Here is a 15,636-nt window from a genome sequence, read left to right on the forward strand (position 1 = left end):
CAGTCGGCTGGTGACGAGTGCCTGGGTGACAGTCTTCCTGGTCTCGGTCGGGATCCAGCGGAAGATCTTGCGAAGCATACGCAGGGTGTTGAAGCACGATGAGAAGACGACGTTGACTTGTCTGGTCATCGAGAGGGAGGGGTCCAGGATGAAGCCCAGGTTGCGTGCGTGGTCGGTTGGCTTGGGTGCGGTGCCCAGGGCTGGGGGCCACCAGGAGTCATCCCAGGTGGAGGGCGAAGATCCCAGAATGAGGACTTCCGTCTTGTCCGAGTTCAGTTTCAGGCGGCTGTCCTTCATCCACTCGGCGACGTCTTTCATCCCTTCGTGTAGGCAGGTTCTGGCGGTGTCGGGGTCTCTGGTGAGGGAGAGGATCAGCTGGGTGTCGTCGGCGTAAGAGATGATGTTGAGGTTGTGCTGGCGTGCGATGGCTGCGAGAGGTTTCATGTAGATGTTGAAGAGGGTGGGGCTGAGTGAAGATCCTTGCGGGACGCCGCAGATGACTTCGGTGGCCTCGGAGCGAAACGGGGGGAGGTGGACTCTTTGTGTTCTTCCGGCGAGGAACGAGATGATCCACTCCAGTGCCTTCTCTTGGATACCGATGTTGCTGAGGCGCTGGACTAGGGTGCGGTGGCAGACCGTGTCGAACGCAGCGGAGAGGTCCAGGAGGATGAGGGCCACTGTTTCCCCCTTGTCGAGCAGGGTCCAGATGTCGTCGGAGGCTGCGATGAGGGCGGTCTCGGTGCTGTGGTTGGCTCTGAAGCCGGACTGCGAGGGGTCGAGGGATCCGTTCGTCTCAAGGAAGGCGGTCAGCTGTCTGTTGACGATCTTCTCGATGACTTTAGCAGGAAAAGGGAGGAGCGAGATGGGGCGGAAGTTTTTGAGATCGGTGGGGTCCGCTGTAGGTTTTTTCAGGAGGGCGCTGATCTCGGCGTGCTTCCAGCTCTCCGGGAAGGTGGCGGTGTTGAAGGAGGCGTTGATGATGTTCCGGAGTTGGGGTGCGAAGGTGGAGTCGGCCTTGTTGAAGAGGTGGTGTGGGCAGGGGTCGGTCGGTGATCCGTAGTGGATGGTGTTCATCGTGTGGGCTGTGTCTTCGGTGGTCACCGTGGTCCAGGCACGAAGGGTGGCGGTGGGGGGCGTTGGTTCAACGGTTGGGTGCGTGGGTGGGGCGCCGAAGCTGTTGAGGATGTCGGCGATCTTGCGGTGGAAGAACGAGGCGAGGGAGTCGCAGAGGTCTTGTGACGGAGTGATGTCGTTGGTGCCGGTGCAGGGGTTGGAGAACTCCTTGACGATAGTGAAGAGCTCTTTGCTGTCGTGGGCGTTGTTGTCCAGTCGTTCCTTCAGGGATTTCTTCTTGGTGGTGCGGATGAACGGGTTCACTTGAGTAAAAAGCAATTCTTATTAGTAAGGCTAACCCCCAACCATGGTGTTACGGTATAAATTCTGAGTGTGTCCTTCCCCAGACCGAGTACTATAATACTATACTGTCTTATTACCCCTACACCTTGTAGCCCTCTGTCTGATGTAAAATTTCCTATACACTGGTTCACATAGTAATGATTCATTCTGTCTGTGTAATATGTTTGTGATGTAAAGTGTTTTGACACCTTATACTGGTATGAGTGGCACTATAAAATAAACGAAATGCATGAGAGAGAGAGTGGTTATGGAGACTTAAGGGGCACTGTTGAAGTATGGCAGAGATGGATCCCATGGAGGTCATTGGGGCACCAAAAAACATTGTTGCACTGAGGACAACCAGTGCTAAAGCCGGCACTGCATGACAGCATGAATCAGTGGATATAGAAGAGAAGACCATATACTGGTTTCTTATTTTAAAATGTCTCCATCCATCTCTGAGCTCAGGAGGGTCTTGTAGCCCCCCAAAAAATTAAACTAGGTTTGCAAGTACAGAGGGAATGGGGATGATAGCTAATTAAACAACTTGTAGAATAGGGGACTTCAGTAACTTTTTTCAAGTTAAAAGTAGTCAACCTATGGATGTTGTTATTTAGAAAACAGTTCTGCTGATATCTTCGAAATGATGAATTCTGAATGTTTAACTCTTCCTCTTCTGGTCTATTTGCATGTACCTTTGTTCATCACATAATGTTTTAGGCCTGGGCGAAATGTTAATTAGGCCGGAGTAATCTGAGCAATTTATCTAATTTTGGGTTTCTCTTATGATGCAGAATTACTGGATTACATCCGTTCTCATAATTATGAGTAATTTAGCTCACAAATTCTGCTGCAGGAGCAAAAAAACAATGAACTTGGTGAGCATAAGTGGCTGCTGGCTGCTGCTGTTCATGTTCTGCTGCATTTCGCAATATTTTCTTTGCTCAAAATGCACTGAAGTTTCCTAAAAGAGCCTTGCAGTATATTATTCTGATCGGTTAGCCTTTGATATCCTCCCTGATTAGATGTGAAGAGGCCTGGGGCTGAAACAATACGGTCATTTGGTGGATGGAGATTGCTTCGTGGAGAACCCCCAGAGAGGAAGGGGGCTGAAAAGCTTGACTTCAATGGCAGGAGAACAGATTTCACAGGGCCCAGACCAGCCCCCACTTCCTTGACCCCCAGCCAAATGGGAGCCTCTCTAATTAGATTAGGAGAGGAACTGGAAGGGGCATGTAGTCAGGTGGTAGCCACACCTGTGTGTTGAACATTAGATTTGGGCACCAGTACAACCGGACTGGCTCAAGGACTGTTGGAGGGCTTAATTACCCCCTGCTGAAGCATTTTGGATAACTCAGTCTTAATGATGGTTTTAACCTGAAAAGCAGGCCTGTATAACTTGGTTTTGACAGGTATGCTGTCACCAGTGTCCATGTCATGGGCACACCAAGTGGTGAGCCTAGGAGTCAGGAAGAAAAGCCCAGTAAACTGCTCCAACACTTGTATGACATCTTTTGGACGCTGTTCTGTCAGCTTGGGAGAGAGTACTACTCACTCTGCTGACCCTTCTTTTGTGAATTTGTAGAGAGGAGGTCTGGCAGAGGTTCACTCACCTCCCTTCCTCCTTCATCTGTGACCATAAGAATGGTAATGTCTGACCTGTTTTGGTGGGGTTTCATTCTGTTGACATGGAGTACCAAGTGCTAAGGTCCACCAAGTAAGTGAACTCAACTTATTTTCTCCAGAATGGGATAGGGCCAAGTCCATTTGTCCTGGAAGGCCCTGTGAGCCACAGGTTCACACACCCACACCAACTGTCCTGGATCATACTCAGGCATAGTAGCCTCCTAGTAAAGCCATATCTTAATAAGCTCTTGGCTGCTTGCTCACTTCAGGTACTCTGTCATGTGGGACCACAGACCTAGCTCATAATCCATCACAACTTGTTTGGGCTCTTTGAGAGACTTCTCCCAAGCTTCTCTATCGAAACTCAATAGCCCTCTTACAGGATAGCTTAAGAGTAACTCAAAGGGGCTAAAACCAAATCCTTTCTGTTGCACCTCTCTCTACTTAGAATTTCAGATAAGCCCCTAATCATGCCCTTGAGAGTCTTATTGAATTTGTCCAGCAGACATTTGGTCTGGGGTGAAATGGGGTGGTAAACTTGTAGGTAACACCACATTCATCCCTTTGAGTACACAGACATAAAATTAGTACCCCTATCGGAGACTACCTCCTCGGGAAAGCCCACTCTATTGAAGATCCCAGGTAGGTCCGATAACTGTGGGAACAGAGATCGACTTGAGGGGTATTGCTCTGGGTGTCTAGTGGCATGGTCCACTACCACCAAGATATATCTGTTCCCAGAGCCAGTCTGTGGATCTAGGGGACTGACAAAATCAATATCCACCCTCTTAAAGGGAGTCCCAATCATGGGCAGTGGTGTCAAGGGAGCCTTTAACTTAATCCCTGCCCTGCCATTGGCTTGACAGGTGACACAGGATCTTCAGAACCTCTTTATCAGATACAAGGGGCCAATAGATATGGTTGATCACCCTGTTCCAGATCTTGGTCTGTCCAAAATGACTGTCCAGGGGGATGTCATGACCCAATGTGAGAAGAAACTCTATACTTCTGGGGACCAACACTCTGTATAGAGGACTCTATCATCCCAACAGAAAGTACAAACCACTGACATCACATTTTTCTTGCCTGGAGGCAGTTTGTCTCATGCCCTCATGAGTGGGACAATCCCTTTGCCTTTCCACAGCTCCTCTCAGGTGGGTTCAATGGCACCTTGCAACTCTTCAAAGTCAGACGGATCTTGTAGGGGTGGAATCCCTCCTGAGGCCAGATCCTCCCCTCAGGATTTGATTCCTCCTGGACCTTTGAGCTGTTTGGGCTGGCTTTCCAAACCCTTTACCCTTTCTCCTGCTCTTGGAGGCTTGGTCCATTGCTCCAAGGTCCAGAGGTTCATTACTACCCCTATGTGCAGTCTGTGCCCATGTCACAGCACAAACTCCCTCAGGGAGATCCAGCATCTGAGCATGGGCCTGTCTTTCTACCCCTGACTACTCAGAAGCATCAAGATCATTTTCTAGCTCTGTTGTTTGCATAGGTGACCATGTGAAATACACCAGGTAGGACCTTCTCTGGGGAAACCAGTTTGTCCAACACTATGGGCATATTGGCTCATGTATCCCTCAGAGCCTCAACCTCTATCCTGTTGATGTTAGGCATTTGCCTGTTCTTCTTCAAGCTTGAAGGTAAGGCTGACAAGGTTGCAACTTTCACCCTGGCCACGGAAACTAAGGTAATTTCTTTACACCCATGCCCCATCTCTGGGAAAACGTCCACCTTCACACCTACACTAGAAATCCCCTTGGAATGCTCACGTTGGGGGGGCTCTATGCAGACTGCAACTCCCCTTTTGTGTCCTGATTGAAAGTAATCTAAACGGAGCCTGACTTTGTAGCTGCTCTCGTCGAATCAAACTTCGGATGTGAGAAGCCAGAGGGCTTGCCAATGAGCCTGACGGTGAGAGAAAATCTCCAAGAAAAAGACTAAGGGCATGACTTGGATCTTGACGGATGGGTTATGATGGATATCCCATCTGCTGAAATATAAATCTCATTCTATTCTATGGGATTTTTGTTAAGGCGGATAGGATATCTTTCACCTTTGAGATGGAGTAACTCATCCGCCAAGATCTAAATCAGGCCCAAATTAAGATGGTAAACGTTTGACTGGGACCTAGCACCTGGTAGAATACTTCTAAATACTTTACACTTGTTCCTGTGACAAATCCTGGCTGCTCAAAGTCACAGTTACGCGGAATTGAACTAGGGTTTTGCAAACAAGCCTGACACGACCCAAGATGTGTTTGTGAGTTTATCCCACAGAGAGGTTGCACAACTACACAATGTAATAAACAGTTTTCCTCACAGGGAGTAACCAATTAAACAGCTGTTCCAGCAATACAAGGGTAGAATAAGCAATGGGCATTACATTTGGGCAAAATATCACAGTGTCAGGTGACTGGATGTCCAAATATTACTGGCAATGACTGTACACTCAAGTGTCTAAAGAATAAAACTTTTCTGTCAGCAAGAAACACTCAGAAATAAACCTTTAAAAATGTGTGGCCAGATTGGAAAGGTGCCAGGCAATGCAGCACAGGACCCAAAGTTGCTGTGCTGCATTGCATGACATGGAAAGAACAGGAGGGTGCCATATCTGCATATATATCATACTTTCTCCCCTCGCCGTAGCTCAGGCACACAATCAGGCATCCATGCACTATGCACACACCTTTGCACCATAGTGCAAGGGTGTCTGGGTGTATCTAGCATAGGTCTTGTATTCAGTGGTGGCTGGCACAGATCAGGGGTGGCAGAATGGGAGTAATGGGTTGTAAAACAAGAAAAATAAACGCACCTGATCGGTGTGTCTCCTCTCCATCTGCCCTCCGCGTCCGGCGATAACAGGAAGCACTAAGACTCCCCTAAGTCAATCATAACGTTGCAATGCAGCATTGTGATTGGTCTGAGAGCCATGGTTCTATGCTCAGACACGGACTGGGAGCCTGGGCACATTCATTAATAGAGCCTGGGTGGAGAACATGCAAAGTGTGCATGGCTGTTTATCCAACCCAAGACGGCCGGCCAAACATTAATGAGCATTTACAGAGTGCCCACCACTCCTCCCCCTGTTCTGCGAGCAGAGCCCCCCTCGCCCACAAAGCTGCAGCAGCAGGAAAAAGTAAAATGATAATAATATAAAGTTATTATCATTTTATTTTTCTATTATTCACACTGCTACAAAGTAGTGGGGCGACGCACCACCACCTTAGCAGAGGAGGCACCACTGCTTGTACTGGAAGAGTATCCTTCCTGTACGAAACACTACACCTAGATGAAATGTAAAACTTTTTCCACTTTATATGTGTGCTGTATAGTGCAGCACATGTACAAAGTTGGAAAAGAAATGAGAAATAAAAGTATTTCTCCTTTTGATACCTGCTTCAAAATGGCATTATTTTTTGGTGCAAAACCATGTCTAAAACTGTCAGTAGATAAAGGACCAGAGTCACAAAACACTCCTCCTCTTTCCCTAGCAACAATACAGAATCATGCTCCTTGAGCGCCATGCAGACAACATTGTGCTATAGTGCAAAGGTGTCTGCAAGAGTCTAGCATGGGTTGGAAAAACCAGTAAAACATAGAGTGCTTAGACTGACTTTGCAACTTTTCCTACTTTGTATGTGTTCCATACACCGCAGCTCACATGCAAAGTTGGAAAAGAAAAGAGAAATTAAGCATTTCTTTTTTTAAAACCTGCTTTCAAATGACATGACTTTTTTGCTGCACAACCCTATCTACTATTGTTACTAGATAGGTTTTTGCATCATAAACCTTGGGTGGTAGAATGAAAACTCCAAAGCACCACCCATGGAATGACCCCTTGATGTAAAATAATGCAAAGCAGCACTTTGCACTGGTTTGCTTGACTTTTTCTTACAAACCAACACAAATATCAATTTGAGTTGGTTTGTAAATCCCGAAAAATAATTTGCTCTGAGTTTGCATTAGAAGAGCAATGAAAACCTGTTTGAAATGGGGGTCTCTAGTTGGCAGAGATTTGCACCCTGTCCAAGTAGGTACCCTTATCCTAGTCAGGGTAAGGGGAGAACACAGCTAAGATAACCCCTGCTCACCCCCTTGGTAGATTGGCATGCGCAGTCAGGCTTATGTCAGAGGCAATGTGTAAAGCATTTGTAGAAACACACAGAGTAACACATTATAAACACTACAAATGGCACCAGTTTAGAAAAATAACCAATTTTTATCTGAATAAAACAAGACCAAAAGGACAAAAATCCAACATACATATACAAAGATATCACTTTTAAAATGTTAAGAAAGTTCAGTCTGTAGAAATATATGGATGCCTTTGTTTTAGCACAAAATATCTTTGATGTGTCAAAATCAGAGATGACAAACAGGTGCAGGGTAGGTGAGGCACCGGAAATCAACATCGATTAGTCAATTCTTTAGTCGCAGGGAAACAGATGGGTCAGTTATTTCTGCACAGCAGGGAAAGTGTGGCCTCGCTTCCTTATTGCGAGGGGAGGTTAAGCATCGATTTCCGCATACACGGTTTCTGGTCTCTACTGCCTGGCTACGTCGATGAAGAGACAGCATCAAAGTATAATGCATGGAAATTCCAGTCACTCAGCCGGTGATGCATTGATTTTTCAGCCTCTCAGCAGGGTCTGCGTCGAGGTTAGAGCAAGTGCTACGGACATTGGTGACATAGTGCTGTGAGCTCAGGTTGTGGGTATCTTTCAGCCACACCGGCAGGTGCTAAGTTGAATCTTCAGCAATGCTCCGTCAAAAAAACAGGCACTGAGAGTCGATGGATGGATTTTCATCTCTCTTTGCAGTAAAGCCACCTTCCAAGGCCCAGAACTGAAACTGGAACTGGCACCAGTTAGCAGGTCAGAACTCCCAGCAGAGGAGTACAGGGGCTGCAGATGAAGTCTTTTATAGCCCTGATACTTCTTAACAGGAGGCAAGCACACACAAGCCCTCGGGTAACCTTGGAAGAGGGGTACAGAATGTAAAGTTTAGTCCGTTCCCTGTCCAAGACAGAAAAGCAGCAAGCAGCTGGCCAGCACAACACAAAACAAGCAGAGAGGCAGTTTCCCTCCTACAGCTTCTCCAGCTCTTCTTCTTGGCAGAATCTCCTCTTAGTCCAGAAGTGTTCTGAAGTTATGGTGTCACAACTCCAGTACTTATACAAGTTTCTGTCTTCGAAGTAGGCACATTTCAAAGTAATGTCTTTGTAGTGCACAATACCCTGCCTTTACCTGACCCAGCTCCAGACACACTACGGGGGTGGAGACAGCTCTGTGTGAGGACAGGCACAGCCCTATTCGGGTGTCAGTGACAACTCCTCCCAGCACTCTAGCTTAGGAAGACCCATCAGCCTGGTGAATGGCCATCAGGATATGCAGGGCACACTTCAGCTTCCTTGCTGTGACAGTCTAGAGTGAATGTACAAACAGCCTAACTGATTCCCTCCCTCAGACGTGGATTCCCCAGGCAGGCAGAGGCACAGAATGTTAAAGCAAGAAAATGCTCAGTTTCTAAAAGTGCTATTTTCAAACACGCAATTTAAAAACCAACTTCACAGAAAGGTGTATTTCTAAATTGTGCGTTCAGGGACTCAAAACTCCTAATCTCCATCTCTTTCCAGTTGGAAGATACACTTGTAAGAGGCTACAAGGCAACTCTAATGATAACCTTTCAGAGAGATAGCCCTTGCAATATTTAAAAAGGAAATTAGCAGTATTTCACTATCAGGAAACAAAAAACACACTCGCAAATGTCCTACCTTTTAAAAACACTGCAACTGCACTACACATGGGGCTACCTTGGGATTGCCTTGGGGGTGCCTTACTTGCAGCAAGAGGGAAGGTTTGGGTCAGGTCAACATGGCAGTTTAAAACTGCACACACAGACACTGCAGTGGCAGGTCTAAGGCATGTTTGCAGGGCTACTCATGTGGGTGGCACAATCAGTACTGCAAGCCCACTTGTAGCATTTATTTTACAGGCCCTGGCGCACATAAAGCACTTTACTAGGGGCTTACCAATAAATCCTGGATAACCGATCACAGTCACAATTTACACAGGAAGCACTTGCACTGTAATACTAATCAGCAGTGGCAAAGTGCCCAGAGTTCTAAAACCAGCAAAAACTAAATGCATCCCACAGTCAAAAACAGGAGGTCAGAAGCAAATAGACAGGAGGAAATATACAAAGATGACAGGTCTAACAAGACCCAACATAAAACATTTGTAAATCTAGACCAAGGTTTTCTGTCCAAAAGCATGGGTTGTAGCACATGATCAACCGTGTACCACCCATGTAACGCCCCCTTGACGCAGAGTAACAAAACCCAGTGCTTTTTTCTGGTCCAGGGAGGACCTGGCGTGGCAGTTCAGGCTGATCTGTTCCCATGAGGAGCAGGGTCAAGACTAATATGCATATGGCTCGGTCTAAACTGGGGTGGCATGGTGTGCAAAAAATTATGGATTTAAACAGATCTGTTAACTGGGGGTGAATGTTTGAGTTGCTCTGCATTCCGTCCATCAATTGTGTCTCTTTTTCTTTACTTTTAGGCAACTTTCCAGCACTAAAAATGTTTTGCAGTGGAAAATGAAACCAGTAAAACATTATTTGCACTGGTTTGAGTCACTTTTGTGATGCAAACCCAGTGCAAAAGGTTTATAAATGTGACCTTTATTCTCCAATGCCCCAACACTTGTGGCTCATTTTAATTTTCTGCTTGAACAATGGCTTTCAATACAATCTATGAAGCCTGATCGTAACTGTGCAGACAATGCCACCAAAGTTAGATCCGCCATGAACTGCCTGGGTGAACTTATGTTTGCTATCTGTTTTGTGTATATTTTCACACTGGTGGATACCCACTACCTGTCAAATTTTCTAGTGGTGTTATGATGTTAGATATATTACAATTTATGTTATGAGGCTCCTACACTGCTCGAAATGACTTATAGGAAGTAGCAACAGATTCAACAAATGGTAAAGTTGACCATTGTTCCATTACTGGAGAAGCAGTGAAGTACACTTGTACAGAAATCTGAGCACAGGCAGAAATAGAACGATATCTATCAGATAGCAGAATTGTTAAGACAACTTCTGTAACTTTGCGGACACGTCCACACACTGAATGTTAAGAGGAAGGAGAGATATGACTTTACCACATTTGTCTCTACTGAATGTCTAATTGATACAAAATGTCCTTGCTGCAAGTAAGAGCAATTATAAAGATTTTTTTCCGCAAGTTGATTTATGTCCTGCGTGATTTGAATTCCCAAATATCTGATTTGATGTTTCAAAATTGGAATAGAGTTTGCATAGGTTATGTTCCAACACATACATTCTGATTTGGATTGATTAATCAGGTAACCAGACACTTGACCAAAGTTCTCTGCTGCTTTATATATGAGAGGAATTGATTTGATAGGGTCGATAGTGTACAGCATGAGATCGTCCGCATATAAAGCGACTTTTTTCACCCAGTTGTTATATTCAAAGGGTATAATATCTTGATCTTGTCTGATCTTTTCTGCGAACGATTCCATATATAGATCAAAGAGCAGGGGGGAAAGCGGACACCCCTGTCTTGTTCCTCTCTGAATTTTTATAGGAGAAGATAAGCTTCCGTTTATTAGTAATCTAGCTGTCGGAGCCTGGTAAAATGCTGCTATTACCCTACAAAAATTTCTCCCTAGATTAACTTTTTCTAATACTTTGACTAGAAATGCCCAATTAACGCGGTCGAAAGCCTTGGCGGCGTCTAATGTGATAACCGCTAGTGGGATTTTAAATTGAGAAGCAACATCTATTGCACCCACCAAAGCTTGTGTAAGATCTTGTATAGAGCGGCCTCTGACAAAGCCCTTTTGGTCTAGATGCAACAATTGGCCTGCTACCCCATTTAATCTCTCTGCTTATATTTTTGCCATAAGCTTATAGTCCGTGTTAAGGAGGGAGATCGGCCTATATGAATCACATTGGAATGGTCTCTTCATTGGTTTTAAAATGAGGACCACTATGGCATCATTCCAAGAGACAGGAATTTTACCTCCTTCCTCATATATAGAGGTAAAAAGCAATTTCAAAACTGGTAATATTACAGGTGCAAGCACTTTATATATCTTGGAAGGTAGCCCATCAGGGCCTGGAGCCTTACTTTTTTTAGCGGAATCAATTGCCGAGGCTATTTCAATGGAGCTAATATCTCTATTAAGATTGTTACAGGCCTGATCATCTAAAGCTTTAACCTGATATTGATCTAGCCATGACTGTATTAATTGCTGTTGTGGTAAGAGGTCTTCTCTATATGCTTCATCAAAATGGTGGTAGAAAGCCTGATCAATATCTGTACTTTTATCTGAGATCACATCCGTGTTTGATATCTGTACTTCCTTAATAGAGTTCTTCTTGATATCTTTTTTTGTTTTCCAGGCTAAAAGTTTTCCGCTAGCCTCGCCATATTCGAAATGTGCTAATGAGCTAGCCTGCCATCGTTTCCTCAGCCTTTCATCTAGTAACTGTTCCAACTGTAGTTTACATGTTAGCAAATCTTTCTTATTATTCTCTTGATCAGTCAGGCTAGGATCTAGTGCATCCTGTTCAAGAGCTTTAATCCTTGCTTCAATCTGTGAGATTTGTGCCTTGTATGCTGAATATTTTGCGATCTGAAAAGCTAATAAGCGCCCTCTCAAAAAGGCTTTATATGTGTCCCAGACAACCGAAAGTGTAGCTGTACCTAAATTAAAAGTAAAGAACTCATTAGATTCCTTGAGTAGTTTATCTATTATTTCATCTTCCAAGAGAATACTTCTGTCTATTGTGTATCTCTTAACCAACTGTGGACCTGACAATTTTAAAGTTAGAGTGACCGCTGAGTGATCAGAGATGTGGGCACCAAGATGTTTTATCTCCACCACTTGCTGAACTAGGTGTTCCGCAATAAAAAAAAAGTCTAATCTAGACTTATTTCGTAATTTCTTATTGTGGAAAGTGAATTCTCTTTCTGTACCATTTTTTTGTCGCCAGATATCTTTCCATCCAAACTGGATAATCGCATTAGATAGAACAGCTCTAGTTTTGGAATTATGTGTGAACCTTACAGTGGTAGATTTATCTAACTGTGGATCAAGTACTAGGTTAAAATCTCCTGCAAGAATCACCGGATCTTCATAATCTAAAAGTTCCACAAAGAGGTCTTTAAGAGGAAGGGTGTCATCCAGATTAGGACCATAGTACCCCGCAATCGTAAACTTGAATGCATGTTGCTTTATTTTTGCTATAACCCACCTTCCCTTTTTATCACACTTGGATTGTAACAAAGTTATCTCTGAATTAGATTTAATCAATATAGCCACCCCTTTGGTAGTAGTTGGTTGCGAGGTGGTTATCACCTGCTGAATCCATTTTTTTCCCTTGAAAATATCTCTTAATTCTTGTTCGGTAGAGTGGGTCTCTTGTAAAATAAAAAATTTTTCAGGTGCATCCTTTAAGTACTGAAGAATTCTCTCTCTTCTATGCTTGACCCGTAACCCATTAACGTTCCATGATAGAATATTAAGGTCTGATGAATGAGTTACCCTATCCTGCATTATTTCTCATAATGAATGTGTTTAAAATCAAACTTTGAATGTGGTGATTTGGACATTTTTTTTTTTTCCCCCAGATGCTCCCCACCCAGTGCCTTCCCCTCCCTCCCCCCCCATCCTGACCCTCCCGTGCTCCCCTGGAGAACCCCTCTCCTTTTCCTGGCCTACTTGGGCCATTGAGACTCTTTTTCCCGGGTGTCTACTCTATATGCATAGAGAGCATTGAAAATGTATAGCTAAATTTTAATGGTGGTTGATGCATGAGCTAAAATTCTCAGAGCCTTGACTGTTCATTGTCTTGCTCTCTTAAATTGTCATCTGTGAGTAATTGTAGGTATTCTTCTGCCTCATCCAACCTTTTTAGGACTTTCATTTTATTTTTATACATCACTTTCAGTGATGCCGGAAATTTTAGCTGAGCGGTAGCGCCAAGTTGTTTAAAAGGTTCTAGCAGCTTACCAAGCTCCCACTGTCTAGATACTGTGATAGAAGACACATCTGATCTGATCAGATAAGAAAAGCCGTCTGTTAAAAGCTCGCTGGTTCTTAATGCCCTATTGAGGATCTCTTCTTTTAGGGTGTACGTCAGAAAATGTACTAGGATCTTCCTAGGCCTGCTCTTGTTTGGGTTCTGCCTGAATGGGTCCCTGTGAACTCGTTGGATATCTTTAATTATTTCTTCTTCAGACATCTCTAGATCTATTGTCTGTTTAATCAATCTGGCCACAAAAGCTTTGATATTTCCCCCTTCTGCCCCTTCTGGAATTTTTAAGAGGCGTAAATTATTTCGCCTTTGTGCATTTTCTAAGGACTCCATTTTTTCTTGGAGTCCTTGCTCCTTCAATCTGAGATCCTCCAATTTTTTTTATGTTGAGTAGCAGACTTTTTTAGTTCTGCTACTGAGGATTCTAGATCAGTAGTTCTAGCAGCTAAAGCATCGAATTTCTCCTTAATCTCCTGCTGATTAATTAGTGTTGCTTCGAAACCACTTTTAACCTCATGACTCAGGGCTTTTAGCATTAGTATCACTGACTGGTCCATATCTGAAACATTTGTAGGGACTACAGATAAGCTGTCCTCGCTGTTAGAATTCATTGTATGTGTTAGAACTTCTTCTCTAGATTCAAAGTCCTTATCCTCAGAACTATGTATAGTGTTTTGTTTCAAGGTTTCTGCAGGCTCAGAGATTCCCTCGAGCTCCAGGTCCATCTCTAGCCCCTCCAAAACTTGGTACGTATTAGTAGTTTCCAAGCTGCTTATAGCTACCCCACCTAAAGCCTCTTCCGACAATTTAAGTTCTAATACTGAAGGCACAGCTTTAAAATATGCCTTCAAGAGGGAGGTGGTTTCGTCTTTTCAGCTATTTTCTGAGCTTTAGCACCTTTTTTTCCAGCTTTTTTTAGAGATTTTATTTTTGATTTTGAAATGGCAGTGGGAGAAGTGTCTAGAGGGGCATTTAGATTGGGTTGCTTTCCCCCCTTGCTCCTAAGAGTATATCCCGAAGCCTGGGAGCCTGGAGTCTCTCTTTCTGACATATGCAAATCTGGGGTTAATAGAGCTGGATCTTTCAAAGTCTCACTTGGCCCATTGCATTGTGGGTTTGGTGGTTTTAAATTCCATTTTATAGTTTCAATTTTTCCCCCTGGGTAGTTAAAACTATGTCTGTAACCAGCTCTTCTGCCCTTCTTGAGCTCGTGTGCAGCCTTGAACCATCGTATTAAACCCTGTTTTGAAGTGTCATATGTTCCGACCTTTAAGATGCAGGTAGCAGAACGTGGCAGAAGAGGAGTCACGGCCCCTGCCGTGTCGGTATGAATGAGCCTCTCCAGACTGTTTCTTTTTTTTTTAAGCTCTGACACGAAGAAAATGATGAGAACAGAGAAAAAACCCCAAATATGAGCAAATCTGTTCCCCTTCAGTAGCTTTCAGTGACCGGCTCTGTCTTTTCAAGTCGCTCTCGCTGCCACCGCCATTCAGTGCTCAGGAAGCTCAAAAAAAAAGCCAGTGCAAACGCCTTATGTCCCGGGCTCCGCTTTCCGCTTTCCGCTTTCCCCCAGCCAGCCAGCCTGAGTCGTTTTGTTTGTTTTAATTTTGATCTTAGATCTTAGATCTTTGTGCCTGCTCGAAAAGCCGATAGAAACATAGAAAACGCCTTAGCTCTAACACTGTCGACGTCGTGGAAGCACGGAGCCGGTACAAGCACTCTGTAGCTCGGGTTATGGCTCCGCCCGCTCACCTCTGCTCTCCGCTCACCGCCAGCCAGCCAGCCTGAGTTGTTTGTTTGGTCCTAATTTGGCAGCTACTGTACTGCTGAAGCAGTTACTGCTTGCTTGCGCCGAGAATACCAAACGGAAAAAAGGTTAGAACAGCATTTTTCTAACGCTCGCTGCCCCGCTCATACTCCGCACAGCACAGACACCCGAGGCTCCAGAGTCTCCCGACTAGCCACGTCTGCTAGCCGCCATGTTCTCCCAATAGCCCTGAAGACTCTGACCCTAATTGGAAGAATCAATGTAGTAAAAATGATGCTGTTACCTAAATTAATATACATATTCCAGAACATTCCACTTGCCTTCAATGAAGCCAAACTAAGTAAGATTCAAGCCAAATGGAACTCCTTTATTTGGGCCTCTAAAGGCATAAGGATTTCTTGGAAAAAGCTTCGCAGGAAGAAAAGCAAGGGTGGACTATGCGCACCAGATCTGAGAGTTTATGCCTGGACCCTAATATTGAAAGCGGGAATAAGGTTATTTGACACCCTAGGGGAGACAGAAACAGACTTTATGTTTCAAAACATGTTATCAGAGATCCAGGGAGGATCTAATGCATTTTTGTTTAAGTTTGGAGACATGCGGTACTTTAAAAAAGTGAGACTAAAAGTTTTTAGAGACATGGCATATGTGTGGGCCAGAGCTAGAAGAGCGCTGAATATTCCATATTATTCCGCCCTTGCCCCAATATGGGACTCTCCTGGCTCTCCTGAATGGACCAAAGATTTATTATCTATCGCTTTGCAGAATGCA

Source organism: Lissotriton helveticus, chromosome 11, assembly GCF_964261635.1.
Source record: "Lissotriton helveticus chromosome 11, aLisHel1.1, whole genome shotgun sequence".
Taxonomy (NCBI): domain Eukaryota; kingdom Metazoa; phylum Chordata; class Amphibia; order Caudata; family Salamandridae; genus Lissotriton; species Lissotriton helveticus.